The sequence below is a fragment of the Vicugna pacos genome, chromosome 27 (genome assembly GCF_048564905.1).
Source record: "Vicugna pacos chromosome 27, VicPac4, whole genome shotgun sequence".
Taxonomy (NCBI): domain Eukaryota; kingdom Metazoa; phylum Chordata; class Mammalia; order Artiodactyla; family Camelidae; genus Vicugna; species Vicugna pacos.
In genome coordinates, this window is record NC_133013.1 from 6,752,484 (window position 1) to 6,767,268 (window position 14,785).

A 14,785-nucleotide genomic window follows, 5' to 3' on the forward strand; every position below is an offset into this window, starting at 1 on the left:
TGTGAGTTTTGTTGTACAGATTTTTCACTTACTTGGCTAAACTTATTCCTCAATATTTTGTTGTTTTTGATGTTATATGAATGGGATCATTTTTTAAAATTTCTTTTGAAGATGTTTCATTATTAGTGTAGAGAAATGCAATTGATTTCTATATGCTTATTTACTATAATTGTTCTATAATTGTTTTATAACTTTTCTTCTGCAAATATTCCTCCCTTCATACAAGTAATATCAGATGTATTTATCTAGACCAGGAATGATGAGTGTAATGATCTATTGAGAACCAAGTCATCCTTTTGAAGCACAACACCTCATTTAAAGTCTTCTCTTTCATAGAGTATACTTCAAATTTGATATGTTGCAGAGCAGACGTTTACTGGAATTACATTAGTGAAACATGCCATTACAGGTGCAGTTAAGCTTGAATTCTATAGAATTCCAGAGGAGAGAGAGTGCCCTACCCTATGGCATCTCTCCACTTATTCCACCATTGACTTTTCCATGTCCCTCCATAATAAACCTTTATCATATTAAGTATTAGGATAAATGGTTTACAATTACTCCAAACTACTTAGAACACTTATTTAATCCATCTGTTTTTTATTTCTGTGTTATAGAATGTATCCATGTAGAGTGATCATCCGCCCTTCAAGAGCCCTGTAAATTTGGTATAGGTACAGATGTGAATAAAGCTAGCTTCCTCTCTTGGCCCCTCTGTTTCTACTGTTCTATATTGCTAAAGAAATTAACAAGGTAATACATTAGAAGTGATGGGACAACAGTCAAAATTTTTAATATAATATTTATTGATGGACTTTTTACGTGAAGATGTGATTGGATAAAGTAAAATTTTTCCTTCAATGGCAAAACTCTTTACTGGCTATTAATGTACTTGGGTAGATGCGGAAACAATTCTCTGTGTCTCTGTAATAGTGATTGCCAGAAACTGGCTATTAATTCAGGAGGAATTTATTAAAATGCAGACTACCAAGATAGAGATGTAGGACATGACGGGTAGGATCCAAATAGTCATAGTAATTGAAAAAAATAAGAACAGGTGATTTTCAGAATTCTACTAGAGAAATGCATTGTCTGTTTTTATTACTTAATAGTGGAGTTATCTTATATTTGCTAATGTTTCTTTTTTTCCCCCTTATTTTCTGTCTTCAACAATTTTCTGTGCTTTTGTTAAATCTGATCATCTGATCCTTGGTTTTGTTATTCATACTTTTTTTTCGTAAGTTTGACATACTTCTTGTCACCCAGCTTAGATTCTGATTGTTCTTATGCTTACCTAAGTTATGTGCAAAAGAGAAGATTTACTTAGCTATAATAAAATGAGCTAAATCTGCTTAAAGCCAAGATAGGAAATTAAAAAAAAATTTTTTTTAGTTTTAATCTATTTCTTGGTGCCAGAGGGAGGGGTAGTCTGTCAATTATGTATTAAGTTAGACTTTCATATCCACAGTGCACATGCAACATCAAAGTTCTGAGCTAAAATAATTTCTTATTAACATTTAAGTAAGATTTTTATCTAATCCAGACACAGTGAGAGGCAGAAACCAAAGGGGTTTAATAAGCACCTTGTCATTGAAGGTCAGGTTCCTAACAGAGCCCTTAATTAGCATGTGGAACATCTTAGGGCTGAAAAATCTCTTGCCAAGTGATTTTCTTTTTTGACCAGTTCACTCATACAGGTGATAGTGTCAAAGAACTTGTGGCTGAAACTTATTTTACATGTTCTTTCCGTAATAAGGATACATTTTCTGTGCTCATGGATTCTCTGCTGACTGAATTGTTTTCTGGGGGAATGCATATAAGAGTACTAAACATTTTCTGTAAGGTGAAGGAAATGTCAGATTCCATTAGGAATTTGGATAACAACATCATTTATAGGCATTTCATTTGGTTTTGGCTGTTCAGCTGCAATGAACATATTGGGAACTATAAATAATGTGGTTAAATTGTAGGGTTATTTTGTGTTTTATTTTATATATAATTCATTTTGATATTATGGCAGAAGTCTCTTATTTAAGGGTTGTTCTTGATTGTTCCGGGTTGGCTTTTATGCTTTCAGGGCTACTTGTAAGGTCCTGAAGTCTGTCTAACCTTGGCACATCTCAAGCCTCGTCCCTAAAGCCTATGATCCTGTCTTGTCTCTGTTAAAACCCTCTCTGTTGAAAACAGAGTTTAATGAAGAATTATCATGCTGGGACTGGGATGGAAGTGGGAAATAGTCTATTATTTCACCTTGTCGTACAGAATTTATCACATTGTTTAATGAGTAATCATAGATATGTAGGGATAGAAGGTCCTGCGTGGGTTTGCTAATAACTGCCTATTTAATATTAGATGCCATTTGGCCTCAGTAGCATTCCTTTATTAAAAGTACATAAAATAAATGAATTGGATTAAATGTTCACTGGGCTCTATCATACCAAATATTCAAAGGATCTTAGTATTTGTAATGAAAAAAAATTTTTTGTCTTATTGATAAATCTAATTTTTTAGTTTGAACCTGGGAGCAATTTTGCTGTTATAATTTGATTAATTCAATTCAAAACAGCATGCTTTAATGAGGAACCCACTCTGGGTAAAGAACAATAAATAAATATCCTTATAGGTCACATCCGTATTCTATCAATGTTCTGTCTTCTTGGGAAGATGGGGAGCTGTTCTAAGGTAAGCAGCAAGGCTCGCTCTTACAGAATTAAACAGGAAAGGAAATGAGGAGCTGCAACTGACCTCTGAGGGGACCAGCACCAGGCCTCGGGAATGGGCAGGAGTGGTGAGGATGCAGAGCAGAGCAACCTCCTCCTCTGAGGCAGGACATTTCTGGGCAATATTAGAGCCCACTACTGTGAGCAAGTAGACAAGTTAGTATAGTCCATACCTGCTGTCAGGAACCTGGTTATATTTAAAGGACACACATAGATAAAAACTTCTAGATAAATCTGAACTCTGCCTGTCCCAAATCAACTCCAAGCTCAAAACTGTATCTTGGAGGCTGTACAGCAACATCTCTAAGTAATCACATTGATGAACCAACATTTCTTTAGGACTTTTAGTTCTTTATTTAAACTGCACATATCATTTTTTCAGCTGAATTTCCAGTGCTTGAATAGGAAATTAACCAGTGCAGACACAAACCTGAGGGAGAGAGACCCTGGCTAAATTGGAGGAGTGATCTTAATCTGCAGCTCTGCTGTGTAGAATAATAAGACATACAGTGGTGTTCTGAGAAGGAAAATGGCAAACTTGACAGTTGAGGAAAGAAGATGTTTCTTTCTGTGAAGATTGACTAGAGTGAGGATGACTGTGGAGGAAGGGGGATTTAGCATGGTTATTTGGTTAATTTTTTCATTCTTAATCCCTGGCATTTCACCATCAGTCTATTAAGTCATTTGGGAATTAATTTATGCAATTTCTTCTAGTTTAATAAAGAGAGTAACATAATTTGTAGCATACTCCTGTCCATTTCTGTAACACAGCTATTAATGATCTTTAATTTTGCTCACTTCAAACTATCTTAAAGAAATGCAGTGATTCTTAAAGAAATAAGTCATGAGGCATTTTTGATTTTCCTTATTATCCTCCCATTTTAAATAGATCATTAACTTGAAGTGCATTCTTTTTTAAAATGGCGTTCTTTTTAACTGAGATTGGGTATGTCCATACTTTCATACCTTTCTGAGTTATCATAGAAGAAACCAAAGACTTTGTTTCTGCTTTTGATTTATCCACATTGGGCAGTGCCTTGCTCAGTTGGATGTCACCTCTGAATCCAGACCAGTTCTTAGTCTTTCCCCTAGAATATTTTTGACTGATAGAGCTCAAGAACCACCTATTGTTTGTTTCTGGTGCCTAAAGCAGTTATTTATCAGGGAATGAAAAAATGGATTTTATTGGAGAGCAATAACTGAAATGCATTTGGAATGTTGTGAGCAGAAGCCTCAAATTAAGCTTATCACAAGCTTCAAAATGGCATATACCAGGAAATTCATTCTTGCTTTCAAGATAGGAAGAGGGATGACATTATAAATGGAGGTACCTTATTCTTTTCATAAGGAGGACACTGGGAACCATTCTGACTTGAAATGATGCCTCTTATATAAGTGACTCTCAATTTAATTTGGAAGGTACCTATGCTCACCACTCTAGCACGATGGCCACACCATCGAAATTCAACTTAAAGAGCCAGGCAAATTGGCAGCTGAGGTTTCCATCTCAGATATTCCATTTCAGCTTCTTTCTTCAAAATAGCAGTGGTTGACCTATTTCCTGGGTGGTTGAACTAGATGGTTTTTAAGTTTCCAACCAGAGGAAACAATCTAAACTTGCAACAAAATTAGTACAATTAATTATTTCCAGACCTACAGACTCCCTCCTTCCTTCGTGAACTCAAAAGAGGGCTGAGAAGTTCAATAAACTGAATTTTTAAATTTTGTTCTCATTTCTTCCCTCAGTGTACCTTTGGATTATCTGTGAAAAAAGAAAGGAAATTAATAATACAAACAAGATTATAATGCAAATTATATACCAATTTGGGATAATGCATTTTTCAATAAAATAATTTTTTATCTCATACTTATGGAGCATGAACTACATAGCAGGGTATTGTGTAAACACAAATGATGTTTACAGTCAAGAAGTCCTGACATCCATCCATGGACTTTTTTCTAATTCCCTGTGGTGTACTGAGTGGCAGCAGGGTGGTGGTTAACCTCTTAAACTCAGGGGTCAGAAAGTCTGCCTTTGAGTCCCATCTCTTTCATTTGCTAGCAGTGTGACTTTGGACAAGTCATCTAATCTCTAAATTTCTGTAAAATGGAGATGTAATCAAGCCTAGATCCCAGGGCTGTTATGAGGATTGTGAAACAATGCATAGAAAGTGCTTATCTCAGTTCCTGGTACATAGCTAGTACTTTATAAATGGTAGTGATTATTATTATTACATTTCTTTTTTGATAGATGGGTACACACTGCCTACTGCAGCCTTTCTGAACAGGAAATCAAAATTTACATGGCAAAATGTCACTAATTCACATTAATGGGAAATATGACCTTATGTGGAAATAGGATTATTCCAGATACAATTAGTGAAGTTAATTTGAGAGTATCCCTAATCCAGTATAGCTTATGTCTTTATGAAAAGGAGACAATTGGACATAGAGACAGAGAGTAATTTATTATGCAGCAACAGAAAACTAATGAAGGTTTTTTGTATCTTCTCTTTATCACTTCATCCCTTTTACAAGAAAGTTGAGATCATTTAATTAACAGTAGTAAAAATTAATGGGCACCTGTTTTGTGTTAGGAGTTCTGTACTAAAGAATTCCCGCTAAATATTTATACAAACTTTTCAATAATTTGAGATAGATGTTAGCATCTCCTCCATTTTATCTATGTAAATACTGAGATTCTAAGGGTTTAAGTTGCTTGTGTAAGGTTCCACAGTTGGCCTGGTGTATATTTAGATGCAAATCTAAAACAATTTGACCCCAAAGCCTTGTGCTTTACAAGTGCTCTTGTCCACATGCCCAAACTGGTACTTGAAGTCTGTGCAATGTTCTGAGTGTCTGTGGGACATGGGGAGGTGGAACATAACTCTCTTTCCATGGCCATCCCTTCCATACTTGATTTGGGTGGCTCTGTGGTAGAGAAGATGCTACTGGGGCTCCCAGCCAGCAATTAGTACAAGTAGGGCCATGATTCTGCCCTTGACCTCAGCTCAGCTCTGCGAAGGCATGTGGGTTAGACTTCTGAAGATTCTCCTCTGCCTTTTGCTTCCAGGTAAAAAGCGTTTCCAGAGAAGTGGAGGAAATTCAGCTTGTCATGGTGTAAAAAAATGTTCATAAATGAAACTCTGAAATAATTCTTACAGTGAGTAGTCTTAGGTGACCATTTTAAGAAACAGTCAAATTTGAGGACTCTCTCAGACCTATTGTTTCTCCTCAGCAAAATTTAATATAACCTATAAAAACATAGGCTTTATATTTCTCTTTTATTATCCAGTCCACATTTTAGTTACTCAGTAAAATCATGTTTTCATTTCTTCACGCATTGATTTACTCATCAAACATGTTTTGAGTGCTGACTATGTGCCAAAAATTTTCTGGGTATTTGGGTTAAAAGGGTCAAAAAGAAAAGGTCCTCATGCTCAAAGGAGGTTCTCATTTTAGTAAGCATTAACACTTTCCTCCACTAACACCTAGGAATATATCCCATCTCCTTTTCTTTTGTCTTTTGTTTGTTCTGATCGTCATCATTTTTTTCTTTTTGTTAATCTATTCCAAATTTTAGTGAATCAGTTGCTGATTTATTTGACATGAGCCATATGCTGTCTTTCTTCTCTGATAGACATCAGTACTGCCACCATGAGAATAATATTTTTTTATTGTCCCCTCTACTGTGATTATAATACTGAAATTTTAATATTTGGGCCACTGCCACAAATAAAAAAATATTAAATCACAAAACTTCTGGGGGATAAGATCTGGAGTGCAGATGGTGGTATCAATCTCCAGGAGAGTCATCTCTGAAAAATTTTCCAACAATGTGGCTTAGTAAACACTGGAAATATTAGAAGCCCACAAGCCTTGATTTCTCAACAGTACCTTGTGGGGATTCACGAGGATCTTGTAGTGAAAGAAGTGCATGCCCTTTTTATATGACTTCAACAGCTACCAGTAATGCAGTGCTGAGGCAGTCCGTATTTAATCCTCAGAAGAGATAGAAGATTATACATAATACCTGAGAGAGGCAAGTTGTATTTTACAGGTATTTTGGCTCATAGCACACATAACCTATTTCAGTTTTTTGGAGGGCCATGTAACTGAATAGTTTTAATGGAAAAAAAGACTTACTCATTTAAAGGCTGGTTTATTTCTTGCCTATTGTCTATTATTTATTTACTTTTATTTATTTACTTAAAAATACTATACATCACTGTCACAAAAGTGATGAGCAAATATTGACTGAATCAGTATTCACGATACTCATTACTTCATGTAGGAAACCATTGCTACCTAAATCTGTTCCCAGAGTTAGGGCTCAAAATATATGGTCTCCAATCTAATATAATCCATTGTGCAAACTGATAATCTAATAGGAAAGGCAAAAGGCAAGGAAGGAAGTAGGCAAAGAAGGGAGGAAGAGGGGATTGCAATGCACAATAATAATTACCAATATTCACATTGGTATGTGGCACTAAGGGATCTCAAGGAAGGGTACCCAACCTAGAGTGACTGCGGGTGTGTGTGAGTGTGTGTATGAGAGATCATTCTAGGGGAGGTGATCTGATCTGAATCCTGAAGGGTAAGGAGGAGGAAGAAGTAGGAGGGAGAACATTCCAGGAGATGTTAGAGGAACCTGCTGAGACATGAGGCTTGGAGATAGAAAGGGGACAGGTGGTCACGAAGGACCACTTGTATGGCAAATAAGCAGTTTGAATTTTACTCAAAATGTATTGGGGAAACACTGAGGAATTTAAGGCAGTTTGTTGTGCTTTTGAAAGCTCATTCTGGGAGCCCTGGAAAAACTGGACTGAAGGGATGGTGGGAGAGGAGGGTAGATGGAAGAACAGAGGCCAGTTAGTCTGCTGCAGTGAGTGAGGTGACCCCTGAGTAGTGCCTGAACTCAGGCCTGCAGAGGTGGAAAAAGGAAGTGTCAGCATGCAGAAGTGGAAATAGAATCCCGAGTATTAAGAAAGTAGAAATGACAGATGGGTAGCCTGTACAGAAAACACGGCCTTTTCCCTGAAGCAAGTGTGATTATTCAACTGTCAAAGTGGTACACATTCTCTACCTTCAAATTAATACTAATCCAATTCATGTTTTGGAAGTAGACAATCATCGGTGTTATAACCAGGGCATCTTTAACTTTGAGGAATATTAAGGGCTGTTAAGCATATAGCATCCTGGGCTGCAGTGCTTAATGCAACTTGAATCTTTATTTACTGTTAAATATTCAGATTAAAGAGTTCACTTGGCAGGTATTTTATAGTGTGAATAAATTAAAATCCTTCGTTAAATTAATTTACATTTCATGTGTTTTCTGATAAAGTACAAAATGTGGCTTTCCTGTTTATCTATACTGGGTAACGAGGTTGTCTCAAAGTGCCAAGAATCTAATAATCTCCATTTTGGTGAGAGGTGGGGAGGCTTCTAGATATCAGACTGGCTTTATTAGACAGAAAGCTCTAGACTTTCGCAGGCTGCTCCTTCGGAGGGTTTTCTGAGATACTCTTCTTTTTACTAAGGAACCTTGTTTGCTCTTTATTAAAGTAACACTGGTAAGTCACATCAGTCATAGCACTAGGGAAGCCGATTCTGTATCTTACACGAGAATTCCCACAAAGTAGTTTAGTAATATCCAGTAAATACACATTAGGTTTAATTTTATCCTAATCCTAAATATAAGGGAAGTTGGACTCTACATTTGGATAATAGAAATCTGTGCCTTATTTATCATAGAGAGGATGACAAGAGGAAAATATTGACTTCCTCTCCTTGAAATCTTCCAGCAGGTTGATTTGTTATTCAAAAGTGTGCATAGAAAAATTGTCTCTTGGTATAATAAGAGGAATATAGAAGATAAGAAAGAGATTTTTTTCCCCTTCTACTACCTCAAAGCAGATGGAAGTAATTATGTTTGACATTGTATTTGGGTGGGATGAATTAAGTATTTCTGATGAGACCCAGTACAGGCTTGCAGGAAAACTTGAAGTAAGAAAACAACTTAATTCTTTTAGCAACCTGAAGCATGGTCATTCTGTCATCCTGTTACTGCTTCTGTCCTATTTGCTGATTCTGGCATTAGGTAAGAGGAGCTAAATCATATAGCATTTTTTAAAGTGCAAGATGTTGGGTGAAAAAGTAATTGTTTTGGTGGCAGATTATTGGAAGAAAACTGGCTGGACAAAGTCAAATAGATTGATTTACTGCAGTTTTTCAAAATCTTTACATGCTGATGTAACAACCATGAAAATAACCATGTTTTGAGTGCCTAATCTGTGTCAGGCACTGTTCTAATTACCTTGCCTGAGTTAACTTGTTTACTACTACTTCTCTAGTAGTAGTGCCAATGGATGAGTGCCAATATTATCCTCATTGTCCAAATGAGGAAACTGATGGCAGAGAAGTTCTGAATTTGCCAAACTTACACACAGCTTACAAGTCTTTCTTTGAGGGCAGAATCCAGTTTATAGTATTTCACAAACTTTGCTGACCACACCAAAGGTCCATCCCCTTTTCCTTTGGACATCTATTGAAATTAATATTCTGTAGGATACAATCTGAAAAATGTAGCAGAGGAAACAGTATGGAGGAATGTGGGGAAGAACATTGCAGAATAATTGTATCTTCTCAGGCATAAGAGATATGTACTACTCTAGCCGAAGATCAGGAGATGTTTGCCTCCTCTCACAGGTCAGCCAAAAATACTACAGGCCCATGATTTACTATTTAAAAATCTACAGAACCTAGACTTTCATCCTGGGTGAATTCTTTCCATTTATGGTAGGTAAATCTTTGCTGAGATAGTACTTACAATATTTTAATTAAAAAGACAATGATCCTGACCTAGGCTGTGTCAAGCATGAGCCCTGTGTCCAGATCCTTTAACTTTACCTAGCTTGTGGTCTTAGCCACACTGGCTAAGCCTCAAATCTAACTTTTATCAAATAACAAAGAATTTTAACAGCTTGGCTCAGTTCCCTGCTCACACTAAACCTTTATTCTTCCTAAATTATCTAAACAGGCAGTGCATAGATCAGGAAAATTTAATGGCCAATAAACATAAAATGCTCAATTTTTCTTGTTAATCAAAAAAAGAAAAAGAAAATTGATGGAATATTATTTTTTCTGCCAATCAAATTGGCAACATTTTTTGAGACATAATTGAGATATAAAGAAGTGCACATATTTAATGAGCTTGGTCAAAAGGCACTGTTTCTATTATTTTAATTGTAATAGAAATATCAAGGCACCAAAAAGTAGAGATTAGCCAGACCATTATATTGCTCTTGTTTATGTAAAATCTGTGCCTGGCAAAAATAGTTATTAAATACTCTTACTGTGTTCACTGCATAAAGGTGGCACTTTTCAATTAACTAACCCGCCCTGGGCCCCAGAGCTAGCACCGCTCAAGGGATAGATAGATGGCCTACTAGATGGCCATCAACTACAGCTTGACCTTTGCCAGGATTGGTAAATCAGTCATTCCAGAAGGGATGGGAGTGGAAGGCGCTGAAGCCTATACGCCCATGATTTACTATTTAAAATAGTAAATCTGGGCAGAGTTGGGCCCATGTAGCACATCTAATAAGCCCTGCTCCCATTCACCATTTGAGATGTTGAAGTTAAAAGTAAAGCACATATGAAATCTGAATAAAGGGGCCTCATCGAAAGCATGAGATTTTCAGACATCTGCCTTCCTCTCTCTACTTTTCTGTGTGTAGCCTACACACTGAGGAGGGGCACATACATCTTTGTGACTTGTTTAAAACTCATAGGTAATAATGGTCTGGTGCTATGAGAACAGAAAACTGTTACTTGCTACCAGATTATCTCATGCCTAATGAAGAGGATTTTCCTAAGGTTTCTCAACAATAATGAGGAAGAACTTTCTAATAATTAGGGCTAATGAAGAATTAAAGGAACCAGGTGACTCCTCCTAGCTAGAAATACTCAAATAGTGTTAGTATGGAAGGGATCAGTTACCAGATAGGGATTGGACTCAGTGACCTCTAAACTACATTTGAAAGCTGAGGGTATATGGTTGTTTTTGTCTAAATGTCTCCAGTCCCCTTTGTTTTCTGAGGCACTTTTTGTCATGAGCAATTAGCAGGATATATTTTTACTTAATGTATGCAAATGAATATTTATGGGCAATTTTAGAAAGCTTCATAAGATAGTACTTTTTAATATAAGCTGTCAGTGTAAAAGTCCAAATTTTAAAGGTGACAACCACATTTGCTTATAACCAGTCTAGGCAAAGATAGAGTAAAATTGAATGATTCAAGAAAGTGTCCGGTAGCACATAATAAGCAGCCTTTATTAAGTGGTGCAAGTCAATATCAGTTCAAGGATCACCATCTTTTAAAATTTTTATGTCCAGACACTAGTCTACAGCTCGTAATATTCACTCACTAATTACCTTAAGCATCAAGTGGTAATCCTGAGGCTTATCCCCCACTAACTTGGAGGAGTTGCCACAGTCTTCTGCCTCTGACTATTTTGTGGCTTGATTTATTTGTGTCTTAAAATAAATGTGAATTCATAGCCACAAGAAAATGAATCTTGCTCTACTGAATGGCATTCCCAAGGAAATGAGATTAGCATTACTGTTAGTTATTATTGTCATTGTTATGACTTTTAGGAGAACTAATTTTTGTTTCAGGATCAAATATAATAAAACAGGCATCAGTACTCTCTGAAACAGTTTGTATCTTTGTTTCTAGTATGCAAATACCTTTTGTGGCACAATACTGAATTCTTTTGGGCATGTAAATAATATGTTAAAGTGAAAAAAATTCTCTTAACAAAGTTGGTTTATGATTTTAAATTTTCTGTCCTTTGAATTTGGAAATGATTCCAAGGGAATCAAGATATTATTTGCTGATTGAAATAATATAATTCTTGAGAAGTAATTAAGATACAGTCTTATAGACGGTATATTAGCTACTGCAGATGAAAAATAAAAAATGTTTTCATTAGAAAGGAATGGCAATGATAATAAAATGATGAGAGACACAGATTGTTCCCTAAACACAGTTAACTGGCATTTTCTTGGTGTGTGACCTTGAGTAAATTTCTTAAACTTTTTCAGCCTGAGTTTCCTCATCAGTAAAATTGGGATAAATGTGCCTCACTTGTGCTTATTATATGATTACATGAGGACATATATAAATGCAAAACATGAAATGTTGTCTAGTATATAGTAGTATTTGATAAATATTAGTCTGTTGTTACTGTTATTGTCACTGTTAAGTCTTACTGGGATTGAATGCTCTTGGTGCAGGTAAGGAAGTAAGACTAGCATGGGGGAAGAAACATGATGGTGGAAATTGTAGGAGATTGTACACTAGCAACCCTGGCTTCTAGTCCTTATTTTTCTGCTAACAAACTGTTGTGGTCAGCTGTTACTTACTTCTTTGAGTTAACGTTAAGATACCAGTTCGTATTTTGTCTAGATGAAGGAATCCCCCATTTTTTCCAGTTACAAACTTCTTTCATTTTATGTGAGCCAGCATCATGATTTTCAAATATCTTAGTACATGTATTTTATTAATTGTAAATGTTGAAAACTATGGATAATAGCAATCAAGTGATTCACAGCTTCAAATAACTCAACCAGTTCCACAGTCTCTAACTGAGAACCAGCTGTGTTGAGGGCCTTATGAAGCAGAAGCAGAGAGGAATAGGCCCCACACTTAAGGAGTTCAGAGTTAGGATATGTAAAGTGATCCTCCACACATTCTTCTATAATCTTATCCTTTTATTTAAAAATACAATGTTGGTTATAACTCTATCAGATCATGTATGAAAGGATTAAGACCATACAACTGTGTGATTTTGAATGTCAGTATCCTATCATTCACATCTAATTGTGGTCAGAGCAATTAGGATGAAAATAAAGGACAGCTAAGGTGAAATAAATCAATATCTACGCTGGAATTGCAATATCAATTTATTATGCCAGGTCAGAAAAGTAAATGGTGAGTTCTTGTAAGTTACCTGAAAAAAAAAAACTATGAAAGTTTTAGACTAAAATTAGATAGAATTTATTGGACAGATGCCATGGTAGAGATCTTAAAAAAGAAAAGAAAAGAAAAGAAAAGAAATGGTCTAATTTTTAGGTTGGGAAAAATCCATGCAATGGACAAGGCCTATTCTATTCTATTATACTGAATAGAACTGAAGAATTGTGGGGCCTAAGGAACTGAGCTGTCTGATGCATTTCTCACTCAAGGTGAAACTGCTGACATTAACCACCGAAGAATTAGTCACAAAATTTACTTTTCAGTTAAGGATTATAGATAAATTTGCCCTTCATTTAAAGCATTTTTTCACAAAATCTAGTCACTTAAATCTGTCAGGTCAAGTGTCCTGGAGGAGAAAAAGACTTAGTGAGTTAATAGTTTATGTGGGGGTGACTGTTATTTGCATTCAAAGCAAGAGTTAGTAATGAGCAGAAAGAGGGGAGCTCTCTCACTGACACCAAGTCGGATGGCAAAGAGGATCATCCAGAGCGAATTTCCCAGCTCTTTCAGGTAGAGAATTGCTTTCATATCTTGCTTGCCTTTAATACATTTGATCATAGGGTCTGAGAATACACTTTGCCAACCAGACATATCTTCTAATTATGATCCTTCCCCTCTCAGCCTTTCAAGTCAGAGGAGGCATAAATGAGCCTGGAGAAGGGTGATGGGTGGGCTTTATGTCTGAGATAGTTGATGGCCTTTTGGTGGGAAACTCTGTTAGAATATAGAAAGGGTCCTTTCTAAAAGGAAAAGTTAAAAAACAAAAGTATGTGTGAAGCTTTGCTCTCTTTACATCTAAATGTCCATATCAATGGCATAGGTACTAAAAATGTCTGAAAAGAAGAGCTGGGACATCTTCAGAAGTCTATGGGATACCGTTGTTTATTTATATACATATGCACCCACATAAATTTAAATAGTACATATTGATATGCAGAAATTAATAGGACATGTAAATACATTAAATTTTATACAATGCTTAAACATTTACAGAACAACTATAAACACATGAAATGCTTTTTTTAAGCATACATTAAATTTACAGAATAGATAAATTTATATAAAGTACATGTATAAATAAATTATATAAATATGAACTTTTATGTAAGATCCTATTTTAAAAAGCAGCATATTGTAAATCCTCTGTTACCTTCTCTTTGCAATTGTATGCTTTACGATTGCTTTTTCTTGTGTGAGGTAGCCTGGTACTTGGTATTTTCTCAGTTAGACCTGAATTACTTGTTGCTGACCAACTATGACAGGGGCTGACTTGGATCGAAGGACACAGTCCTCTTTCTTCCAGAAGATCATCCTGTGACTTTCCCCAAACTAACCTTAACAACACCTCAGTAAGATATGGTTTTGGAAGCAAAAAATAACACAAAAAATTAGATCATTACTTTCTGCCACTGTTCATTTTTGGCTCTACTTTGAAAGTAATAAAAGCATGCATTTCCTCACAAGTGTGAAAAATGCCTCTTCCTTTGTAATTTCAAGATAAAATTTATTCCAAATTGGGTAACTTTATTAGAATTTTATGGCATTGAATTTTTTTCTATTCATAATAATAAATTAATGTTTTAAAATTCTGTCTTCAGAGAGAAAAAAACATTTGCTGTATGTGTAAACAAATTCATACTGAGTAATTCCAGTATTACCATGAAGTTACATTTCCTCTGTGTACATTAAATCATCTTGATAACACCACAATAAGTTGATCACACACACAATCAATTTACAAGGACTGTTTCAAGACTTAGATCAACATAGTTGATTCTTATACCACTCAGAGAGACTTCTTGATATCCCCAGAGCCAATTTATTCAGCCATGTTCATTATGGCAGCACTCCAAGAAATTCATTCTGCAACTTAGAGATTTGTATTGCACAAAGTTATTTTTTATTTTATTTTATTTTATTTTTTTATTGATTCATAATCATTTTACAGTGTTGTGTCAAATTCCAGTGTTCAGCATGTTCAGCACAATTTTTCAGTCATTCATGGACATATACACACTCATT

General features: G+C 35.6%; 1 long non-coding RNA gene across 4 annotated transcripts in view; it reads left to right on the forward strand.

Annotated features, from left to right (window-relative positions):
* LOC140689685 (uncharacterized) overlaps positions 1-14,785 on the forward strand; it is a 41,668-nt gene that overhangs the window by 12,613 nt on the left and 14,270 nt on the right. The window contains exon 1 of one of the 4 annotated variants that reach the window (XR_012064721.1): positions 10,589-10,664. The exons of the other annotated variants lie outside the window; for them this stretch is intronic. This is a non-coding gene — a long non-coding RNA (uncharacterized lncRNA). Of the gene's footprint in view, positions 1-10,588; positions 10,665-14,785 lie in introns of those variants that run through there. 4 annotated transcript variants of the gene reach the window in all.